Genomic DNA, 12,495 nt, shown 5'->3' on the forward strand with positions numbered 1-12,495 from the left:
AAATGCAGAGACTGATAATGGCTTGATGCAGTCTGGAGAAATTAAAAGTTTTCAAGCCAATAAGAGTGGCAATCTTCCAAATAAGGAACATTAATATGATTTCATTTGGCCTTTGTGAGACCTGCAGTGATAATCTCTAAATAAGCAAGATCCAATTAAAGACATAACATTTTCTTGCCTGTCCTGACCCATGTCATAGCCATACAGTCAAGATAAAGAACCTGTATTGTCTCTTTTGATGTGACACAATGCAAAGGAAACCTTTCAGTCACAAACATTTACTTGAAGGTCCTTGACTCCACATGCACGTATGCATGTACTCAAACACTTGAATAAAAAATAATTAAGGTTATATAAGGCCCATCCAGGTCCAATGTGTGCCCTCAAGTGTCAGGTGTCCTATGGCTTTAAAAGGAACTGATCAGGACTGAGAAAGAAAGAGCCTACAATTTTTAAATGAACTGCCCAACTTTGCCATTTCCCAAGCTCTGCATTATTTCACTGAATCTTTACAACCACAGCAATCCTGTATAGTATGTGTTATCATTATTACCCCATCATAGCATATGAGGAACCAAAGCTCAGAGAGGAAAAGCCATGCTTATAATCAGAGAGCAAGTAGCCAGAGCCAGTGCTTTTACCCTCTTTCTAGTTTCACATGCTGTGCTCTTTCCTCTGCTAAAAATATGCTAAAAAATTCAATGGACCAGTAGACACAAAAAGAAAAGCCCGTCTCTAAAAGAAGTAAATTGAAATTACAGATTTCATGCTAACAATTTCTGGCTCTTCCTTTTCTGATGGGCCACCAAATGATACAAGTGTTCCTTGGGCAGTAGTGATCCTGAATTGGTATTTTGTTCACAAAATGAGAAGTTTTTGCAGAAAATGTTTAACATTTTTCTAGATCTAAGCCAGTTTGTGGTGTTTTCTTCCTAAAGGACACCCTTCCCTCCCATTCTCAGTCAAGATTTCTCATGCATTGTGACTGCTGCATAATAGCATTTACAGCTGGTATTATTATACAACACAGACTTTGCCTTGTTTCAGGACCAAATGAAGCAGCTACCCATTGCCTTTACTCTCCAGAAAATCTTTCCCAAATTGCCTGTTTTAATTTATTTCCATAGTTTCTGAAATGCCTCCAATTATTGATTTTTGAGGGTATTTAGACTCTTATCAAAATGCAAGCATTCTAGGAATAATAAGAAGTTAATCAATTATTCATACTCAAGTGTGAATTAGTTCAACCAGCATGCTGTTCCTTCAAAATCCACTTGAAATTTCTCTGTGAGGAGAGTAGGGGAGGCATGATTAGCAGGGTAAGTGATACTATTTAGGACTAGTAGGAGGCAGAAGTCATAATAACTAGAGTTTTATGTATCTGGATAGCAACAAGAGGTATTATCTTAGTGGAAATGATGCCAATAGGTAGCAAAATAGAGTATAGCTGGAGAGATACAAAAGACAGAAGGTAATTTTTACCTCCATGCCAACTCTACCTATTGAACCATCCAGGTTTTGAGATTTTCCACAAAGGCCAGAAAACCCATTCCCTGCTTCTCAGGAGTTACCCCTTTGCAGAGTCACAGACTACAAACCAGGACATGATTCCTCGCCTGTTCCTGGCCAGTTGACCAGAGAGGGAATCTCCACTCAATTTGCAAAGTAATTGTTCCAAAGCACTGTGCTCCTATTCTCCCTACCTAAGGATAAAGTAAAAGGAACTGGTATCAAACTTCAGCATATCTGAAATTGGTTAATGTAGGAATGAACTATTGATGACTAGACATTCACCTTTATAGCTCTGTATCTCTAGTTTAGACGGAAAGATTTTGGCTTTGTGTCTTACAAGAAGAATATTACAGGAGAGGATCTTTTTTATGATCATGGATTTAGATTTGAGTTTTTATAGTTGTTAATTGCAATAGAGAGGACTGGAGGAGAGGGGAATGGAGATCAAAATGTTTTTGATATGTCTTCAGGCAATATTTCTGTTCTAACAGAGGAAAATGGGGGAAAGAGATGAGTGTTTCCCCACCCTACTGAAATCTTTGCAAGGCCTTTCAGAGTCTTAGTAAGTGAGTAACAGCTTAATTCTTTCCTTTTGCCCTCCCTTTGGTTACCAAGAAGTAATAGGCAATGGAAACCTATTAGAATGTTTGTGGAAAGACTATGCAGGGTGTGTTCATTAGCATTCTCCTCTAAGTTTCTAATAAATGTGTGTGGTTACAGAGAGATGATATAATAGTTTGTGGGGAGTGCTACTCTGAATGCATCACAGCTGGATCACTCCCAGCAGTGTGTTATGCTACGTCTATAAGTATGAGACTCCAAATAGCCTGAGGATTTTTAACCCTAGTGAGTTTGGTGGCACAAAGGAAAAATGCAAAATTTTGTCTCAGTACAAGATTTTTTTGTAGTGCTTATTCCCTAGACAGAGATCAAACAAGTGCCTTGAATCTAGATAATACTGAGAGATATTATACCCTACAGAGTCATCTCAGAATTAAATAAATGAGATTATTTTAGAGGGACAGGAAGTACATTTCCAACATTTAGGAAGAAAATCCTACAAAATTCAGGTCTTGACTCTTTTCAAGGCAAATCTGACTATAATTTTTCTTTCATAATCAAAACAAGCTCAACAGTCTACCTTATACTTGCATAGACCAAACAACAGCAGAGACTTTTAGAGAAGATAAGGTCCAAAACAGCTATTCACATGTATGTAACAGGAATTCTGGAAATATTCTTACTGTAGGTCCTCTTTGGAATCTGATGTTTCATGTGTTGTGGAAATATAAAGCTTTATCATTGGTCCTATTCTGCTTTCTTCTGCCTAAATTTTCAGTCATCACACAGTGTGTGTTTGCAGGATCTGAAAGTGAGGAAACTAGTAGGGAGCAGATAATCTGTGGGATGGAAATAGGAACAACCCATGGGATGAGATCCAAATGGAATCTTCCAACCCATGCTTCCTTTAATGATACATTTGTGTAGGGCATTATATTTTGTGCAGGGCCAAACCCTTAAGAGGGACTCTTCCAGGAAATCTGGGTTTCATACACAAGAATAAAACCTCAGGGCACTCTATCTTCATTGCTAAAAATCTCCTTTTGGGTAAACTTTTCTTTTTTTCACCAGGGTGGTCTTCTTGGCCTCATTCATGCCTCTTTTTATCCCATCTTAAGGAGGCAATTCTCATCATCCAATTATTACATTCACTGAATTGTAGATTTCTATGAGATGAAAACTCTTGCAACTTATACTGAGTTCCATTAAATTAAACAATAGTTTTTGATTCTCATAAGAGAACACAGAAGGAGACAGACAAGTAATAGCGGAAACAGAACTCAGTGAATCTCTCACGGTCCTCCACACGACATGGAAAATCTTTCTAATAAATACAAACTAAGCCCTCTACATTTCAGAGTAAATAAAGTAAAGTAGCATTTCTGCTACTCATTCCAAGATGAAAATAATACCCCAGTAACAGTTGAAGATGCACAAATCCCAGATATCAGTGGAGCCTTGAGCCATGCTTATGGAAACATGGCTAAACTTGATGAAAAAAAAAAAGGTTACATTTTTATATTCAAAGTATCTCATCTATAAATTCAGAGGAATACCAGCTTTGATTCACAAAAACAATTAACAAAGCATCTGCAGAATCACAGACTTCACATATTTTAATCAGTGAAGTATAATGAATAAACAAATAAATACTGAGATCCTATAACATATTCAGCACTGTAGGGACAGGATAAAAGAGAATTACCTTCATCTAGTTGAAGTGACATGAATTTCTATGAAACCACTACGAAAGATATTAATATATTCACTGTTGTGTTGAAGAAGCCATGAATACTCTAAAGAAGATTTTCATCACTGTGACAAAATTGTAAAGAAAGGAGATAGGAACTTAACTGAACCTTGAGGAACACAGAGAAGGGTCTTTGTTCTTGGTGAGAGAAAAAAAGGGATGTACAGGCAAAACCAAATTGAATTCAGCTGTTCAGAAAGTATATATCAAGCACAATTGTTACCAAGAATTGTGGGAACCTAAAGAATCTGACTCGATGGACGTGAGTCTGAGTGAACTCCGGGAGTTGGTGATGGACAGGGAGGCCTGGCGTGCTGCGATTCATGAGGTCGCAAAGAGTAGTACACGACTGAGCAACTGAACTGAACTGAACTGAAAGAATCAACCTGTCTTTCCTTTGTCCTAGGTATTTGTCAGAAAAAGCCAATGCTCAATCCTTTCTTGGTGACTTTCATACTTTAACATGGAACTCTTGTTTTGACTTCTCTTTCTGCCCCACTATCTTGATGTACCTAACAAAAATATAGCTAAAATGCTTGTTGGAAGAGTCAACAACACAAATAGAAGTTAATTCCAAAGATCAAAAGATTCAAACTTAATTCAAAGATATTGTATTTCAAGTCATCCATCTGAAGGACCAATAGTCTCAATGAAGTAAGAGAAATATTCTGATTCCAGAGTGGCAGTTAAATGGATTGATATAAAATTTTGTATATAAATCTTTACTAAGAGGACAAAGATTCAACATAATTTAGTGTTTTCAAACTGAGTTCTTAAGAAACCTGAGAGTCCATGTCATATTTCCTAGTTTCTGTAAATGTCTGAATAGAATTTAATTTTGTAAATATAATGTAAATAACTTTTAAAATTACAGTAAAAATCCACTTATTTTTGTACCAGATTATGAAACATGGAAGACTACCGATCCTAAACTTGCTGGACTAAATTATATATCATAGATCTATTTCACAGAACACTTTTGATTTGCTCTATAGAATCTCAATGTCACTGTAATAGCTAACATTTAAGGAATGTTTACTAAATGCTTATGCTAATAAAGCATTTTAAATGAGATCATTTAATGTTCACAAAAACCCTATGAAATAGGTACAATTAATCCCATTTTGTGATGGAATAAATAAAGTTTAGGAGACAGCAAACAAAGGGCCTAAAATTACAACGCCAGTAAACAGTGAAGCCAGGATTGGCACCTACGGAGCCTGACAGCAGGGTCCGAGCTCTTGATAGGTAATACAATATTTCCCGTCAAGATATCTCTATGGCAAAATTTAGCAAACTTTGCACAAGCTAAATAAATACTATAAATTATTACAGTTAGTAGTAATAGAACAATGTTTTGCCCCAGCCCCTACTGCACCAACTATCTATCTGTAGTTAGACTGGCTACAAGTAGTTTTATTATTTTTCACATAACAAACTTCTTTTTCATCCTCAAAGATGTTCAGATCACTTTGCCTCTCACATACACTACTTATCATGCACACTGGTTATGAAGAAAGAATAGGAATTAAGATGCAACTTGCTTACAATTCTTCATTTTTTACCTAAACATTATTTTCATGTTATTTATGTTCAGGCTGTTTTTTTCCTCACTGCTGAAAAGATGAGCTATTTTAAGTGTATACCAAATTACAAATTTCTAATAAGAAAAAAAAATTGATGTTATAATGATGTGAAAGTTGTATTTTAAAAGATAAGATAAAAGAACCCCACAGCTCCTAGATTGCTTAGTGTAGTGACAATGCCTTGATTTTAGTCCAGCTAGGATATATCACTGGCAGCTTCAGAATTCATTTACCTTTTGCCTCAGAAGCTTTAACCTGTCTTATCACCTTCCAAAATCTACTGTCTGGAGAGTCAGGAATGCAAGTTGTGTTTCATATCCCTTACACCTCAAGTTTATCTCCTCCATTTGAATGATGTGATATTCTGCCAAAATTTTGAGACTTACTAAATGCATTTGGCAGCCCACGTTCAAGTAGCTAATTTTCTCTAAGAGGTTTTTTTTTTTTTTCTTACATCAGACATCAGTAGGACATCATTGTATTAATATAAACATAAACCGTTACAGAGAATTTTCAGATTTCAATGACATCATTTTTATGTACTACTTGGAAAGCTTTGTTTATTTTTGAAAATCATTTTATTTTTAGTCTGATAGTCACATGGTTTTTAAGTATCCAGTTCAGAGTAAAAAATGGACAATATTTATTAAACATTTAACTCTCAAAAAGAGAGTAAAATATATATATATATGTCCCCGAATAGGATTCCTTTCTGTCCTTACCTTGGAAAGGTAATAAGAGTATAGCTGAAAATCCTGGGTTTCATTGATTTTGAGTTCCCCAGACCTCCCAGGAAAATAAATAAGTGATTTTTGAATTATTAACCCACTATGGGAAGAAATGTAGTTTTGAATAGACAGAAGGCAATGGCACCCCACTCCAGTACTCTTGCCTAGAAAATCCCATGGACGGAGGAGCCTGGTAGGCTGCAGTCCATGGGGTCGCGAAGAGCCGGACATGACTGAGTGACCTCACTTTTACTTTTCACTTTCATACATTGGAGAAGGAAATGGCAACCCACTCCAGTGTTCTTGGCTGGAGAATCCCAGGGGATGGGGGAGCCTGGTGAGCTGCCGTCTATGGGGTCGCACAGAGTCAGACATGACTGAAGCGACAGCAGCAGCAGCATCAGCAGCAGCACCAAGGCCTATAAAAGGGAAGCCAATGCAGAACTTGTAATTTACAACCTCAAAAGACCTAACAGAACTCAAAAACACATGAACCTATTTTTTTTCAGGACTGGTGGTATAGTTCCAACCTCAGCATTAGACCAGTATGGGAGAGCCAGTATCTATTAGATGTACTATCTACTTCTCTCTTGTACACTTCTCTTTGAACTTCCTGTTGTCTAAACTTCATCTTATAGTTGATTTCAGATTTCTTATCCTACAAGAAATTCCTCAGTACAAGGTACTTACCTAAGACTATTGTACCCACAATCTGCTTCCTTTGTTTGTTACCATATAGAGTACAGGTTTTGATTCAAAAGACACAAGTGTAAGCTTTTAGCAAAATGACCTTTAAAACACATTCAGAAAAAAATTAAAGCTTTGTAATGCTAGAGAGAAAATGTATTTTAGAGTCAAGGAGTAAGGAAAGTTAGACTTGGAGAGACCCAATGCTCTGTTCTCTGTAGCTTCTATAATCAATGGGTCCCAGATGCAAGTATAGTCATGAGAAGTGAGAAGAGCAGCAAAGCAAGTTAAATAACATCGTAACTTTCTAGCCAGAAAACCAACAATGGAAACATTAGGAAACAGGAAAGTTCTGGGGACAGGAAGGAATTTGGGAAAGTAACACAATTTAAAAAAAAAAAATTTTTTTTTAAATTCCTGGGCTCACATCCTAAGTTGCACATGAAAGAATTGTATCTTAAACAGCATAACAAAGACTAGAACTTAACTAAGATATAAATCTCAGACTGGACATTGAATAATGTGTACACAGAATATATCAGAATGATACACAAAGGTTCTGAAAATGGAAAGGACATTGAAACTACAACCCACAGAAGACTGGAGAGAACTTGTGAGATATATTGATTGGGTCAGTTGCCTGCTAACACAAAAATATCAACATTTCCATAGGATTTAAACAAGACTAAGAATCTTATTTAAAATATTCAGGATATAATCTAAAATAATTTGGAATATTAAGAACTAGTAAATCTCAGTTTGCAAAGAAAAAGACAATCAATAGTCATGATCACTGAAATGACACAGATGTTGGAATTAAATGACAAAACTTTATATCACCTATTATAAAAATGCTCCAACAAGAAAGGGATACCATACTAGAAATGAAGATATTTAAAATAAAGAAAAGATATTCAAAATTTCAGCAAAAAAAGAAAATATAAAGAAGAACTAAAGAGAAATTTTAGAACTGCCCAAACCAATAACCAAAATTAAAAACTATCTGTAAAGGCTCAATAGTAAATTGGAGATAACAAAGAAAAGACTAAGTGTACTTGAAGACAGATTCATAGATATTTTTCTAACCAAAAATCAAATTGGAGAAAAGTAACAAACTCTCAAGGATTTATGGTAATGTATCAACAGATTTAATATTTTTGTTATTGGAGTCCCGGAAAAAGAGAAAGAGCCCAGTACTCAAAATCTTTGAAGATATAACGGCTGAAAACATCCAGACTTTTGTAAAAAACATACACCTACAGATTCAAGTATCCAGTGAACTCCAAACAGGAGAAATTAAAAGAAATCCATCATTATCAAAATTCTGAAAATTAAAACAGATATTTGAAAGCAACTAGAGTAAAATGACAAATTATTTATAGAAGAACAACAATTCAGATTCATCAGAAAACATGAAAGCCAGAAGCAAACTGAACAGCATTTTTAGAGTCGAAAGAAAAAAAAACTGTCAACCCAGCATACTACACACAGCAAATAAACCCTTAAGAAAAAAAAAAAAAAGAAGTGAAGACTTAGAATAAGAAAAACTAAGGGACCTGCTCTGAAATAAAAGATATGAAATTTTTTTCACAGAAGGAAAATGATAGCACAAGGAAATTTGAGCATCAATAATACAGGAAGAGCAATATAAATGGTGAATATCTGTGTACATATAATATTCTTCTCTGTGAATATGTTGTTCTTTTCTTTACTATTTTAGGCAGCTTTCCAATGAGTCCAAATGTGATCCCTCCTCCCTAATACTCATATCCATGTAGAATTCTCTCCCCTTGTGAGTGTGAGCTAGACTTAGTAACTTGATTCTAACAGATTATGGCAAAGTGATGAAATGTCACTTCCATGATTAGATTATCAAAGAATGTGAGCTCCCCCATCTATTTTTCATTTAGCTGTACCATTTTGCATTCCCACCAGCAGTGTAGGAGAGTTTTAGTTTCTCTACATCTTTGTCAGCACTTAAAATTGCCAGAATTTTAAATTTTACTCATTCTAACACATGTGTATCTAATTTTGGTTTTAAAACCAATATACAATATGGAACAGCTAGAAAGCAATTTGGCAGTGTCTCATAAAGTGAAATACATATTATAATATGGCCCAGTAATCCTACTCCTGGCTAACTACTTCAGAAAAAGTAAAATTAGGTTCACACAAAAACCTATACACAAATATTTATAGCAGCATTAGTTGTAATTGCCAACAATTAGAAACAATTCTTGCCATTGAACAGGTAAATGGATAAACACATTGTAGTGTATTTATGTAACGGAATCTTACTCAGAAAAAAAAAGGCATGAATTATTGACATTTGGAACAATATTGATGAATTTCAAAGGTACAATTCTCAGGTAAAAGACATGAGCCTCAAGAAGTTATACACTCCATTTATATGGAAGCTTCAAAAAAATAAAACTATAGGTACAGAGAACAGATAAGTCATTTCTACCTGCTTATTTAACTTATATGCAGAGTACATCATGAGAAACGCTGGACTGGAAGAAACACAAGCTGGAATCAAGATTGCTGGGAGAAATATCAATAACCACAGATATGCAGATGACACCACCCTTATGGCAGAAAGTGAAGAAGAACTAAAAAGCCTCTTGATGAAAGTAAAAGAGGAGAGTGAAAAAGTTGGCTTAAAGCTCAACATTCAGAAAACGAAGATCATGGCATCCCATCATCCCATCACTTCATGGGAAATAGACGGGAAACAGTGGAAACAGTGTCAGACTTTATTTTGGGGGGCTCCAAAATCACTGCAGATGGTGACTGCAGCCATGAAATTAAAAGACACTTACTCCTTGGAAGCAAAGTTATGACCAACCTAGATAGCATATTCAAAAGCAGAGACATTACTTTGCTGACTAAAGTCCATCTAGTCAAGGCTATGGTTTTTCCAGTAGTCATGTATGGATGTGAGAGTTGGACTGTGAAGAAAGCTGAGCACTGAAGAATTGATGCTTTTGAACTGTGGTGTTGGAGAAGACTCTTGAGAGTCCCTTGGACTGCAAGGAGATCCAACCAGTCCATTCTGAAGGAGATCAGCCCTGGGATTTCTTTGGAAGGAATGATGCTAAAGCTGAAGCTCCAGTACTTTGGCCACCTCATGCGAAGAGTTGACTCATTGGAAAAGACTCTGATGCTGGGAGGGATTGGGGGCAGGAGGAGAAGGGGACAACAGAGGATGAGATGGCTAGATGGCATCACTGACTCAATGGACATGAGTCTGAGGGAACTCCGGGAGTTGGTGATGGACAGGGAGGCCTGGCGTGCTGCGATTCATGTGGTCACAAAGAGTCGGACATGGCTGAGCGACTGAGCTGAACTGAACTGAACTGATGGGTTAGGAAGGAAAATTGTATGAGTAGCATAGAGGAGATTTTTGGGGTGGTTCTGTATTCTGACAGCAATGGCAGTTACTGAATCTATATATGTATTAAAATTAATATAACTGTATAGAAATGAAAATCAATAATTACTGTATGCTAGTTTTAAAAATATTTTAATCAAAAAAGTATAGTCTCAAAATCCTTATAAGAATATCTATTAATAATCACTTTGAATGTCAGTAGACAAAATGTTACAATACAAAAATACAGTGTGACTGATTGGATTAAAAAAGAAAAAAGAACCTGCAGTATGCTGCCTACAAGAGACTCACTTCAGGGTGAAACATAGAAAGACTGAAAGTGAGGGATGGAAAATATATATTTTATACAAATGGAAATGACAAGAAAGCAGGGGTAGAAATACCAGAAAGGGGGAAAAAAAAAAAAAGACTTTAAGAAAAGGCCATAAAAATGACAAAGAAGGGAATTATATAATAATAATAGGATTAATATAAGAAAAGGATATTTTATACTCATTAACATACATGCACCAATGCAGGAGCACTTAAATATATATATACTAACAGACATAAAAGGAGAAAGTGATAATCATACAATAATAGTCAGGTGGCTATAACTGGTGGCTCTAGCAGTAAAGAACCTGCCTGCAATGCAGGAGATGTAAGAGACAGGTTTAATCTCTGGGTCAGGAAGATCCTCTGGAGAAGGGCATGGCAACCAACTCCAATATTCTTTCCTGGAGAATCCCATGGACACAGGAGCCTGGCAAGCTACAGTCCATAGGGACTCAAAGAGTCAGACATGATTGAAGCAACTTAGCATGCACAACATCAATGGACATATCTTGCAGCCAGAAAATCAATAAGGCAACAGAGGTCTGAAATGACACAATAGACTAATTGGACTTAATTGACATCTACAGGACACTATGTCCAAAGAAAGTAGAATACACATTATTTTCAACTGTGCATACAACATTCTCTAGAATAGACCACAGGCTAGGCCATAAAAGAAGCCTCAACAAATACAAGAGTATAGAAATTATATTAAGCATCTTTTCTGACCACAATGCTATGAAACTAGAAATCAACTAAAGAAAGAAAATCAAACAAACAAGGAACACATGGGGAACAAACAACATGTTCCCCCCCACCCCCAAATAAAAGGGTAATTGATGAAATCAAAGAATAAAAAAATACCTCAAGAAAAACAGAAATGAAAAATTCAGGTTTACAAAATGTATAAGATGCAGCGAAAACAGTTCTAAAAGGGAGCGATATAGGCTTTCCTCCAGAAACAAGAAATCTCAGATAAATAACTTAATCTACCACCTCAAAGAATTAGAAAAGGAAGAACAAACAAAACCCAAAGTCAGGAAAAGGAAAGAAAAAATAAAGATTAGAGAGGAAATAGAGATCAAAAGCAACAGAAAAAATTAATAAGTGAAAAAGCTGGTTTTCTTAAAAGATAAGCAAAATTGACAAACCTCTAGTCAGTCTCACCAAGAAAAGAAGAAGGAATCGAACAAAATGGTAGCTCAGATAGTAAAGAATCTGCCTACAATGCAGGAGACCTAAATTCAATCCCTGGCTCAGGAAGATCCCCTGGAGAAGGGAATGACAACCCAGTCCAGTATTCTTGTCTTGGAAATCCCATGGACAGATGAGCCTAGTGGCCTATAGGCCATGTGGTGGCAAGAGTCAGACATAACTGAGGGAAGAAATGAAAGAGGGAAAATAACAACCAACACCACAGAAATTCAAGGAAAAACTCATGAAAGAATACTATAAACAGTCATATGCCAATAAATTGGACAACCTAGAAGAAATGGAAAAATTTCTATAAACATACAGCCTGTCAAGATTGAGTTAAAAGAAATGGACAATTTGAACAGACTAATCAATAGAAGAATTTTCAATTAAAAAAAAAAAAAGACCTATGAAATCCAGGACCAAATGGCTTCACTGGGGAACTTTACCAAATCTATGAAGAATTTAGACCTATGCTTCTCAAGTTATTCCAGACAAACTGAGGAGAAGGGAAACTCACAAATTCATTCCATGAAGCCATCATTACCCTGATACAAAAACCAGACTACAAAACAAGAAAGTTACAGGCCAATATCTTTAATGACTATAGACACAAAAATCTCCCCCCCTCCAAATATTACCATACCAAATCCAACAATACATAAAAAGGATACATATACCATGATCACACTGGATTCATTCCAGGTTGCAAAGATGGTTCATCATAAGCAAATCAATCAATGTGATACACCACATTAACAAAAGGAA

This window comes from Oryx dammah, unplaced genomic scaffold (assembly GCF_014754425.2).
Source record: "Oryx dammah isolate SB20612 unplaced genomic scaffold, SCBI_Odam_1.1 HiC_scaffold_19, whole genome shotgun sequence".
Lineage (NCBI taxonomy): Eukaryota > Metazoa > Chordata > Mammalia > Artiodactyla > Bovidae > Oryx > Oryx dammah.